Raw genomic sequence first — 13,618 nt, 5'->3', positions numbered from 1 at the left:
AAAAGTTAAACTGAATGTATAGCATTATGGAGATATAATACGTATGATGTTTTGTTTTTTTAGTTGGTTATTTTGGGGTAACAGTCACAGGATCCTGAGAGTACATTGCAGTGAAAGTAAGCTGGACTAGAAGTTTATCTGCTGTGTGACTGTGAATAATTTTCTGGAGTCTTTGCACATACATTTGTTCATTAATAAAATGAAGATGGACTCTGTGATAATGTGAAGTAACTTTAAGTCCTAAATTTTGTTGAGTCCCAGGTTTACATGTTTACCACTTTGAAATTAGTGTGCTGTGCTAGGCTAAGAGATTAGGAGAAATACTCCTTAGTTAGCTTATAAACTGTCAGAATGAAAACTTTCAAAAATGCCAGATACTTTTCACATGAACTTCCAAGGAAAGTGTAAAATTTAGAAGCCTTCAAAAAGCTCTTGTCTTAATCTTTTGTGTTTGACATATGCAAAATTAGTGAGATGTTTAACTATCACATGGATCTATGAATTAAGGATGCTTGGGAGGAAATAAAAAATGCCCTAGACAGTTTTTAATTCTTGAGGTTATAAATGTTTTTGGAATGTAGTCTAATAATGTTGTTTATGCACTGAACAGCAATCAGGCATGTTCTGGTACAGTCTGGGAAACTATTAATATCAAAATATTAAGTTATCGCAGAAACAGTTTTTATTGAATCCTTTGGGATGGCATAGGCAAATCTTGACATAGCGCCAGCATTAGTACTTTCAAATGAAAATACATATAGTTTCACTCAAAATTCAAGCACAGAAAGCAGGATAATTAAGAACTATGAATTTTATATTCTGTCTTTAATTTGGGGGAAATACCTTTCATGTCATTTTTCTAATTCTTCATAGCCAAAACGAAGTGAGGTTCAAATAATTATTTGGAGAATTTTGGAAAGTATAGCTGCTAAATATATAAACCTGAATCTTAGGGAATACAGTCGAATTTAAAAGAAGCGAAAGGATTTATTTGTAACACTTACTAGTCACTGCACTTTAAATACTTTCTGGAGGAAATAATGCAATAAATGGCTAGCAAGCAAGAGAGCAGGCAAGCAAGCAAGAAGCCTAGTCAATGACGAACAATAGTGTCTTCGTCTCTTTCTCACTTCATTTTGTCATAAAGAAAAGAATTAATTTTCTATTCAAAAACATAGTAAAGTGACTGGCATGTATGTTTGTTACATGTTAGTATCAGAGGAGACAAAAACAAGCTTCGTGTCTAAGATTAGTACTGTGATGAAATAAAATATGGCCTATGTATTTGAAAGATGATTATTAAAAGGATGATTTTGGACATATAGGTATGTTCTGTGCATACAGGTTGTGTATGACTGGCTTAAATTCTGATGGACCAGCATTCTATTCTAACTGGCTTGACCTCTATTGAACTGATTGTTAATATATTTTAAATAGTATCTATATAAGACTTATAATAACATTGAAAAATATTTAGGATATAAGGTTATTGAATAGAGTTGAATGCAAAATTTAACCTAAAGATTCATTTACCTGTATTTTAGAAAGCCATTTGAATATTTAAAAAATAAAATTCTTGAGAAATAGAGTAAAAACTGTGAACATTTTGATGGTCAGTGTGATGGTTAACTGTATGTGGCTTAAGGGATGCCCAGGTAGCTGGTAAACATTATTTCTGGGAGTGTCTGTGAAGCTGTTTCTGGAAAGGATTAACATTTGAATCGGTAGCCTAAGGAAGATGGCCTCACCAATATGGATATGCATCATCCAACACTTTGAAGGCCTGAATAAAACAAAAGTGGAGGAAGGGCAAATTTTCTCTCTCTTGCTTAAGATGGGGCATCCATCTTCTCCTGCCCTCAGACATAAGCACTCCTGGTTCTTAGGCCTTTGGATATGGACTGGCACTTAAACCGAGTTCTTCTGGCTCTCAGGCCTTTGGACTCAGACTGAATTGCAAAGCTAGCTTTCCTGATTCTCTAGCCTGCAGACAGCAGATCATGGGACTTCTCGAGCTCCACAATCATGTGAGCCAATCCCTATAATAAATGTCTATATATGTTATATATTCCTCTATATAATCTATAGTAAATGTCATACATCTATAATCTATAATAATGTCATATTTCTATATCTGTTATCTCTCTATATATGTATATATAGATAGATAGACATAGATATATATATCTCCTATTTGATCTGTTTCTCTGAAGAACCTTGACTCATAGTCAGTTAATCAAAAAACTGGTTAAAGCAGGAAATCATAAAAATGGGTATATAAAGAGATTAAGTTTTTTACATGTAAAACATTCAGATATGTATCCATTTACCAATTTTTAATGAGGCAAGTATTTTTTATAGATCTGGGACTTATAGTTAAATATTCAAGTTGTCATCAATATTCAAGGTCATGTGTACACAATGCATTACTTACGATTTTCCTTTAGAGTGAGAAGTTAAAACACTAACAAAAAATCTGACTGTAGAATTGTACATTTTTATAATTGTTTTGTCCAAATCATTTGAAGACATCTCACCATATTTAGATAGTAAATTTTTCAGTTTTTATTTATTTATTTACCAAAGGATTAGGCTTATTTTTCATAGAAATAACAACCCCCTTTCATGTTTATATTTCATAAGTTTATATAATAGTTCATTACATTATTATGTAATTAAATTACCTAATTGATTTATATCATTATGTATTACAAACATAATTATAGCTGGTATCATCAGGTTTGGGAGCAATGGAATCATATTTGTGTCTGCCCTGAAGTATCAATAGTTTGGTGAAATATGCAGCCTTTTTATCCAAATTCTATTAACTGCTCTATTAACAGCCTAAAATTCTGAAAGCCAACAAATTGTGAGCTAGCTGGACCCCTCTGCAAAATTGCCTTAATCTTTTTTCTTCATTTACGAGTCCAGAGAATTGCATGGCAATAGTTGCAACGCAGTTTGAAGGATTGTTTTTTTTTATAAAGCAGTAAGCAACAGGGGCAGATTTGGCTCCATGTAAGTCAGCACTTCTGAGCCATCAGAAACAGGAAGCCCCCTAAGATGCGATGGGCAGAGGTTAAAGTGGCAATTATTACGCCACACTGGAATAAGCATTTTCTCATCCTAAGGATTCGAAAACAATAACAAAAGATTCCAGAAGCACTGTCTAACCAATATAAATAACCAAGAAATATTAATGGTTTCTATGATATGTAACAGGGCTCCCATTGCCAAACGACTTTAGAAAATTTTATGTATTAATGCCATTCCCTTCACATGGCAGTCAGGGAAAGTTTCCAGAAAAGACCGATTTGGAAGGAAAGATTTTTTACAAAGATTTTTATTTGTGAAAAGCTTTTCAAATCAGTTTCCACTAGTTCCATCCTCCAACTCATGCTCACCCTCAGGACACAGGGAAGGAATGAGAAAGGAAGAGATTACACTTTCTCGGAAAAACAAAACAAAAATACTCCCCAAACAAAAAATAATAATCACCACAACAGAAAAGCAAACAACAATAAACCTTCTCTTGACTTCACAGCCTAATCCAGAGCTCTCCTCATTTTATAGCCTCTCTTTACAGCAAAATGCCTAGAGAGGGTTGTCAGTACTTGCTGTCTCTTTCAGATTGTCTTTTAAATTCGTTCTAAATGAGTTTTCTGCCCTAATAGTCTGCTGAAGCTGTGCCGGTCAAAGTTAGTAATGACTTTGCTAAGTCCAACGGTGAATTCACAGCCCACCCTTTACTTCACCTATTGGCAGCATTTGACTCAGTTATCGTACCCTCTCCTTTGATATTCATTTTCACCTGGCTTCTGGAAAAACAGGAAGCTTCTGGCTTAACTTCTATCTCAGGGGCAACACTTTCTAAGTCTAATTTCTTAGTTCCCCAACCCCTAATTTTTGAAGTATCCCAGGGAATAATCCTCCTTGTGCCTACAGCTTCCCAGAGGATCTTATCCTTCCTCAAGGTTTTAAATATCATCTATATGCAGTTGATAATTAAATTTCTATAGCTGCCTATGTCTCCCCTAAAATCCACACTTGAATATCTTAACTTTCTATTAAGTAAATGGATGTCTCATAAAAATCTCAGAATCAACATGTCCCAGACTGAGCTCCTGAGCTTCTCTCCAAACTTCTCATCAGCCTTCCCTGTCTGAATAAATGATTATGTCTTCCTCCCTATTGCTCAAACAAAACATCTTAGCCTGTTTCAGTATATGCCACATCCTGTCTGTTCATAAGTCCTGTTATCTCTGCCTTCAGAATGTATTCAGAATCCAAACACTTTCCATTACTTCCTCTGCTCATTTGCCTGGATTTTTGCCAATAATCTCCTCGCTTGGTCTCTCTCCTTCCACCCTGCAGTCTCCCTCTACAAAGAAGCTATAGGGATCCTTTTAAACAATGTCTGGGATCATGTTGCTCTTCTGCTTGAACCTCTATTGGTCTCCTACCTTGTAATAAAATGAAAGTCCTTCTTAGAGATCAGGGCTCTACTCCTCCCAGCTTGACCACTGGCTCCAACCCTGCTGACCTTCTTGCTCTTCTTGGACCACAGAAAACACATTTCTGCCTTGGAGTGTTAGCACTGGCTGTTCCATCAGCCTGGAATACTCTTCCTTAATTTTATGCATATGAATATCTTTTCCACTTCTTTCAGTTTTTCAAATGATACTTCTTCATCGACTATCCTATTTAAAATAGCACTCCCTCCCTCCTCAACATTATCTATCTTCTTTTCTCTTTTATTTTCCTGTGTAGCTCTATTTACCATCTAACTCCTGAGCAAGTTGACTAAAGTGTGTGTGTGTGTGCGTGCGCGTGCACGCACGCACATAAGTACACATGTATGTAACATAAAAGGACACCCTCCCTTCTGCAAGTCAGTGGAAGAAGTATGACTCTCTAATTTAAAACTGTTGATTGGTTTGGGCACAGTGCAGTGGAAAGGCACTTTCTCCTCAGCAGTCCTATAGTTAACTGCTGAACTTCATCAAAAAAATTCTCATCATTGGAATTTTACTTAGTCAACCTTTGATATACTCAACAAATAGCCATTAGGGTTCATAAAATGTAGCTCTAGGCAGCAATAACTAATTTTGAAACTTTCGAAACAGTTCTAGGTGTATGACCATTTAAATTTTTGAAAACAACCTTAAAGGCAATAGTCAGTGATACTAATAGTTACCATTCTTGAGAATTCTGTATGAATTGGAGGATTTTTGTGTATGTGCTTTATTATCTCATTTAATCTTCTCACGAACTCTTCAGTGTAGATATTATTATCTTGATTTCCAAGGTGAGAAAACTGAGGCTCAGCACGTTAAGTAACTTGCTCTCTGACATTTGGTAAGTGGCAGGGCTATCTGGCAACTGGCCAAGAGTTCTTCCCCTTCATTGTCACTTGTCATGTAAAAGAGCAGTGGAGATCAGTGGGTGTGTGAAACACAGCAGCTCATGGTTCAAATCACAAAGCAGTTTTCCATGGGTTTTGGAAATAAAAGTCTCCCCATGTGTATTTTTACTGTCTGAAGGACATAATGTTAACCTCTAGTGAAGGAAAATTAAATTTCAAAAAATTAATGAAAAATAACACATGTATATGTACTTTGCAGACACGATTGGCAAATTTGTGAAAGAAGTATCTGACCTTCAAGATATCATGTGCTAATGAAGATGAGTCACATTGTCTTTCTCTCCCAATTCCTTATTTATATATTAGTCTTTTACCATCTTATGAAATAGTATGTGGACTTTTTTACCATCTTGTATTATTTTTAGCTTTACTGCCTATATGATGGAAAAGTAGAAGAGGTTTTCTCAATCAAAAACACTTGGAATTTTATTCCAGGATGAGTGCTTCTCAGTGTGTGGTCATTGTTCTTAGTACTTATATAAGCAAGAAGGCACTACATCAGTCACTGTTTTAGACACCAGAGAAGATCCCAAGGCAAGAGTAAAAACTTGATAGAGCTGCTGGCAATGCAGGAGAAAAAAAACACCTTTTTAAAAAATCTTTTTTAAACTGCTGAATCCAAGAACATGGTTCACAAATCCAAATACAATTTCACCAAATAGTCATACACAGGAAATGAGGGAGGGAAAAAAAAGAAACTGAATGAAAGGGATGCTGGTTACATAAGAGATCTGCAGAATGCACCATGATTATAACGGCTATATGGCAAATGCAGCCACTATAAAATGTGACAGCAGAAAATTGTTATTTTTTTTTAAATGCAGTGATTCAGTATTGTGGAACGTAGGAATTGCTTTTAGTGGAAAGATAATATCGCTGCCTCATCAGACCCTGGTGGTACAGAACAGGAAGAGGAGGGAAGAAAAGAAAACATGTATGTGGTAAATGCCGAAACAAAAATGCTGAGACAGAGAGGAGCCAGTTTAATTAACCCTAGAAGAGTGCCCTGAATAAACAATATATATTTGTTCCATATATCTTTATCAATATATGAAAAATGTATAATAAACTGGATGAAGTTGGTTTATCCTTTTTAAAGGAGTGTGAAGCTGCTTACATTCCATCTAGTTCAATAAACTGGGTACTTACAATGGGGCAGTTGAGTTTGGTGACTAACAATATAGGTAGTGGAATCAGACAGATCTCAGTTCTACTTTTCAGTGTAACATTCACCAACTGGGTGATCTGGGGGACATTCTTCATTGCTCTGATTCTCCAGTTCCTCAGTCAATAAGGACAACAGGGTGGTTGACAGGATTAAGAGAATCTATACAAAACATGCTTAATACTGTGCCTTTCACATTATAGAACTTAAGGAAATAGAGAAATGACGATCAATTATTATATTTTATTGACTTCCCTCTCATCTCCTTTTCTTCCTCATTTCTTTCAGTTATATTTAAATTGGAGAATCTTCTGCTTACAAGTTATTATTTGCCTTTATCTCTGGAGTCAGAGACATTAAATCTCTTTTGCAAGAACAAAACTTGAAAGATATTACTCATGTCAGTGTGTTGTTGGGAAAAGGCGGGACTGGATATTTCTTTGGCCTACCAGAGGCTCTCTCTCTCCATAACTTTTGCAGTGTCGAGATCTGAGATCACTTAGAAAAAGGTGATCAAATTGGTAGCAAAACCAGCAAGACTCCTGGGAAGAAAGACTCTGACCTGTCATCTTTTAAGAAAGTCAGCTTCATTGAAGTATAATGTGCATGCAAGAAAATCCTGAGTTTTACATGTACTCTTTTTGACCCTTTCACTTTCAGTGTTCAAACTATTAGCTGGCATCTCTGACACACTAGTATGGGCCTTACTGAGGCCATCAAGGAGGAAAAGAGACCATGGGTCCCTGAAAGGAAACTCAGCTTGAGAAGGAAGGAGGATTCGGACCTGGGGTCAATACCTGGGACTGAGCTGGGTTAGGAGAGTAACTACCTATAGTTCCATACAAATGCCTTAGGCTAAAGCTTGACAGTGCAAGTGTTCTGAATATTCCTTGGAGAAAAATGTGAAAAATCTACAAATGTATGTGAATTTAAGATGCTTTCAACAACAAAAAATGTAACTTGGCAAAGTCTCCTTTATCGGGATACAAGGAAACAGTGACTGAAATGAACTGCAAGAGGAGTGACCTCCTTTTCTTTCCATTTACAGCAATAATGCAAGCATACTAGAGAATAGAGATTTCTTAGACAGTAGAAGGCTATTCAGTTATTCCGTCATGAAGCGTTTGTATCCATGACTAGCCCATTCCCTGAGATATTTATGAGGGGATAAGAGTTTATCTGGATAAGTAGGGGGAAAGCAGGAAAGGAATAAGGATAATTTTTCGATAGTGTATTGGAGGATTATATTTATATTGATCTAAATATTGAAAGACGTGATCATATTTTAAATCTGAAGATGGCAAATGGAATATATATATATATATACACATATATATGTATTTATATGCATATTCACATAAATCATTACGTTATTATTATTACTATTATTATTGTAAACTTTAGGCACAAATCCAGATTTTATTGAGTATGCAAAAATTAACTAAACTTCCCCTAACCACAAGGAGTTTGTGTGTTAGGTAAAATTGACACATTGACAAGTAACTTTTCATTATGTGAGTTGAGGCTATTGAGTTGGGTTGTGGAAAATCTGTAAGATTTCTGCAAACAAATGATTGAAGAGGCATTCTCAGTAGACAGTGGGATTACCATAAGCAGAAAGGAACTTTCAAAAATCAATTGGGAGAACAATGAAGAGTTTGGTATGTCTTGTTAATGGGTGAATTCATCAGAAGTTAATGCTAGTGAGGGAATCAGTAGCCAAATCTTAGAAGGCTTTGGGAAATTGGACTTTGCCAGTTTGTGATGGTTTGTGAGCTGGGAATGGCATGATATGACCCATGCCTTAGGATAGTTATTCTGTCTGTCAATATGTAAAGGACTGAAGAAAGAGGACAGGGCAAAGAGTGATTGGCTGGAGTTTTAGTTGCCTTCTGTCTCTGATTTGCTCAGATCTTGTCTCTCCATAGTACTTTCTAAAACCAGGACTCCAAATGCATCTCTTTCATATGTAAAGTATACCATGGACTAGGCTGTGTTGGTGCTAGTTTTATGGGCCCAGAATCTGAATGATTTTGTCTAAATCAGTGTGGGAGAGGACACTGTAGTGATTGTGTGGTTTTCATATTTTCAGACATCATTTCAAGCTTGGTGAGTAAGACTGTAGATAATATGATTTGTCATTCTCCTAACAGAGGAAATTACTATCTAGAAATTAAATGAAGGTTTAAGAGCATTCTCAGAACTACCAGTCTTGCCTGAACCAAGATGACGGAGTAGAAGGACGTGCTCTCACTCCCTCTTACGAGAACGCCAGAATCACAACTAGCTGCTGGATAATCATCGACAGGAAGACACTGGAACTCACCAAGAAAGATACCCCACATGCAAAGACAAAGGAGAAGTCACAGTGAGACGGTAGGAGGGGCGTAATCACGGTAAAATCAAATCCCATAAACACTGGGTGGGTGACTCACAGACTGGAGAAGACTTATACCACGGAAGTCCACCCACTGGAGTGAAGGTTCTGAGCCCCACATCAGGCTTCCCAACCTGGGGGTCCAGAAACAGGAGGAGGAATTCCTAGAGAATCAGACTTTGAAGGCTAGTGGGATTTGATTGAGGACATTGACAGGACTGTGGGAAACAGAGACTCCACTCTTGGAGGGCACACACAAAGTAGTGTGTGCATCGGGACCCAGAGGAAGGAGCAGTGACCCCATAGGAGACTGAACCAAACCTACCTGCTAGTGTTGGAGGGTCTCCTGCAGAGGTGGGGGTGGCTGTGGCTCACTGTGGGAACAAGGACACTGGCAGCAGAATTTCTGGGAAGTACTGCTTGGTGTGAGCTCTCCCGGAATCTGCCATTAGCCCCACCAAAGAGCCCAGGTCAGCTCCTGGTGTTGGGTCACCTCAGGCCAAACAACCAACAGGGAGGGTACCCAGCCCCACCCATCAGCAGTCAAACAGATTAAAGTTTTACTGAGCTTTGCCCACCAGAGCAATAGTCAGCTCTACCCACCACCAGTCCCTCCCATCAGGAAATTGCACAAGCCTCTTAGATAGCCTCATCTACCAGAGGGCAGACAGCAGAAGCAAGAAGAACTGCAATCCTGCAGGCTGTGGAACAAGAACCACATTCACAGAAAGAGAGACAAGATGAAAAGGCAGAGGGCTGTGTACCAGATGAAGGAACAAGATAAAACCCCAGAAAAACAACTAAATGAAGTGGAGGTAGCCAACCTTCCAGAAAAAGAATTCAGAATAATGATAGTGAAGATGATCCAGGACCTTGGAAAAAGAATGGAGGCAAAGATCGAGAAGATGCAAGAAATGTTTAACAAAGACTTAGAGGAATTAAAGAACAAACAAACAGAGATGAGCACTAAAATAACTGAAATGAAAACGACACTAGAAGGAATCTATAGCATAATAACTGAGGCAAAAGAACAGATAAGTGACCTGGAAGACAGAATGGTGGAATTCACTGCTATGGAACAGAAGAAAGAAGAAAGAATGAAAAGAAATGAAGACAGCCTAAGAGAGCTCTGGGACAACATTAAACGCAACAACATTCACATTATGAGTGTCCCAGAAGGAGAAGAGAGAGAGAAAGGACCTGAGAAAATATTTGAAGAGAGATTATAGTCGAAAAATGCCCTAATATGGGAAGGGAAATAGCCACCCAAGTCCAGGAAGTGCAGAGAGGCCCATACAGGATAAATCCAAGGAGAAACATGCCAAGACCCATAGTAATCAAATTGGAAAAAATCAGAGACAAAGAAAAATTATTGAAAGCAGCAAGGGAAAAATGACAACATACAAGGGAACTCCCATAAGGTTAACAGCTGATTTCTCAGCAGAAACTCTATAAGCCAGAAGGGAGAGGCATGATATACTTAAAGTGATGAAAGGGAAGAACCTACAACCAAGATTACTGTACCTGGCAAGGATCTCATTCAGATTCGATGGAGAAATCAAAAGCTTTACAGACAAGCAAAAGCTAAGAGAATTCAGCACCACCAAACCAGCTCTACAACAAATGCTAAAGGAATTTCTCTAACTGGGAAACACAAGAGAAGAAAAGGACCTACAAAAACAAACCCAAAACAATTAAGAAAATGGTCATAGGAACATACATATTGATAATTACCTTCCACGTGAATGGATTAAATGCTCCAGCCAAAAGACCCAGGCTTGCTGAATGGATACAAAAACAAGACCCATCTATATGCTGTGTACAAGAGACCCAATTCATACCTAGGGACACATACAGACTGAAAGTGAGAGGATGGAAAAAGATATTCCATGCAAATGGAAATCAAAAGAAAGCTGGAGTAGCAATACTCATATCCGATAAAATAGACTTTAAAATAAAGAATGTTACAAGAGACAAGGAAGGACACTACATAATGATCAAGGGATCAATCCGAGAAGAAGATATAACAATTATAAATGTATATGCACCTAACATAGGAGCACCTCAATACATAAGGCAACTGCTAACAGCTATAAAAGAGGAAATCAACAGTAACAGAGTAATAGTGGGGGACTTTAACACCTCCCTTACACCAATGGACAGATCATCCAAAAGGAAAATAAATAAGGAAACAGAAGCTTTAAATGACACAATAGACCAGACAGATTTAATTGATATTTATAGGACATTGCCTCCATACACAGCAGATTACACTTTCTTCTCAAGTGTGCACAGAAGATTCCCCAGGACAGATCACATCTTGGGTCACAAATCAAGCCTCAGTAAATTCAAGAAAATTGAAATCCTATCAAGCATCTTTTCTGACCACAATGCTATGAGATTAGAAATGAATTACAGGGAAAAAACCGTAAAAAACAGAAACACATGGAGGCTAAACAATACGTTACTAAATAACCAAGAGATCACTGAAGAAATCAAAGAGGAAATCAAAAAATACCTAGAGACAAATGACAATAAAAACACGATGATCCAAAACCTATGAGATGCAGCAAAAGCATTTCTAAGAGGGAAGGCTATAGCTATACAAGCCTACTTCAAGAAACAAAAAAAATCTCAAACAATTTAACCTGACACCTAAAGGAACTAGAGAAAGAACAAACAAACCCCAATGTTAGCAGAAGGAAAGAAATCATAAAGATCAGAGCAGAAATAAATGCAATAGAAAGAAAGGAAACAATTGCAAAGATCAATAAAACTAAAAGCTGGTTCTTTGAGAAGATAAACAAAGTTGATAAACCCCTAGCCAGACTCATCAAGAACAAGAGGAAGAGGACTCAAATCAATAAAATTAGAAATGAAAAAGGGGAAGATACAACAGACCACGCAGAAATACAAAGCATCCTAAGAGACTACTGCAAGCAACTCTATGCCAATAAAATGGACAACCTGGAAGAAATGGACAAATTCATAGAAAGGTATAACCTTCCAAGAATGAACCAGGAAGAAATAGAAAATATGAACAGACCAATCACAAGGAATGAAATTGAAACTGTGATTAAAAATCTTCCAACAAACATCCAGGACCAGACGAATATGAGGTCAGGCACTTACTGAGTTCTTATGGTATACTTGACTTGCTTCCATATGCAAAATATCCAGAAATTAGAGTGTGCATTTTTCCCCATAATGATTCCATTGATACTTTGAAGCAGTTTGTTTCTTCTTTTTCCTGTAATTAGTACGTTGGGTGCTTTTGTTACTGTTATTGTCTCTCTGCCAACTATCAGATGAATGGATAAAGAAGTGTGGTACATATAAACAATGGAATATTACTCAGCCATAAAAAGGAACGAAATTTGGTCATTTGTAGAGACGTGGATGAATCTAGAGACTGTCATACAGAGTGAAGTAAGTCAGAAAGAAAAAACAAATATTGTATATTAACGCATATATGTGGAACCTAGAAAAATGGTATGGATGAACTGGTTTGCAGGGCAGAAATTGACACAGATGTAGAAAACAAACGTATGGACACCAAGAGGGGGAAAGCGGCCCGGGTGTGGGGGTGGGCGTGTGATGAATTGGGTGAATGGGATTGACATGTATGCACTGATGTGTATAAAATTGATGACTAATAAGAACCTGCTGTATAAAAAAATAAATAAAATCCAAAAATTTCAAAAAAAAAACCTACGAGTCTTGGCAGCCTAGATATATAGCATGCATTGGTTAAATTAAAATATTTAAGTTATTTAATATTAAGTCCATTGTGGGTAGAGATACAAAAACTGAAAACCTAGGAGAAGACTAAGATTGTAAGTGTTACCCAAAAACTGTGTTCTTTTCTTGGTGGGTATGGAACCAAAAGACACCACGAAGCCAAAAATTAGGAGAAAGGATTTATTACTTACAGCAAGTAAGTAGAACACTGGGGATGTTTCCCAAAGTAGCATCTCCCCAGTAGCAAAATAGGGGAAGTTTTAAGCATATTTATGAAGGGACTTGAGAAGAGAATTCAGCATAGAATTGGGGCAAAGGCTGACAGAGTCCAAGCTTTAGTTGATTGAAGTCTGGAGGGTCAGAAAAGGTCAACATCATCATTCCATCCTCCACCTGGGTGGGGGCCTTAGTTCCTACAGTACTCAAAGATATGTATCAGATTGTTATGTATATCCCTTGAGGAGGAACTCTGGCTCTGTTTTATCGCTTGCTGAACTATTGTTTCTTTTTTTTTTTTTCTTTTTGCGGTGCACGGGCCTCTTACTGTTGCGGAGCACAGGCTCCGGACGGCAGGCTCAGCGGCCATGGTTCATGGGCCCAGCCGCTCCGCGGCATGTGGGATCTTCCCGGACTGGGGCACGAACCCGTGTCCCTTGCATCGGCAGGCGGGCTCTAAACCACTGCGCCACCAGGGAAGCCCCAGAGAAAATTTTTGATGTTTAAATTTTTCTTGTCTTGCCATAAAATATGAATTTTATTTCACAGGTTGCACGGTTATAATCCACTAAGTACTACAGTCAAGGGCTTCAACGTATAAGCTTTATAATGTTTGATAACTATCGTATTAGTTAGCTACTGCTGAATAACAAATCACCTCACCATTCAGAAATTTAACATAACAATTATTTAT

The sequence above is a fragment of the Delphinapterus leucas genome, chromosome 16, assembly GCF_059928025.1.
Source record: "Delphinapterus leucas isolate spDelLeu-1000000601 "Yukka" chromosome 16, BTC_Dleu_Yukka2, whole genome shotgun sequence".
Lineage (NCBI taxonomy): Eukaryota > Metazoa > Chordata > Mammalia > Artiodactyla > Monodontidae > Delphinapterus > Delphinapterus leucas.
This window is presented reverse-complemented; position numbering follows the sequence as displayed.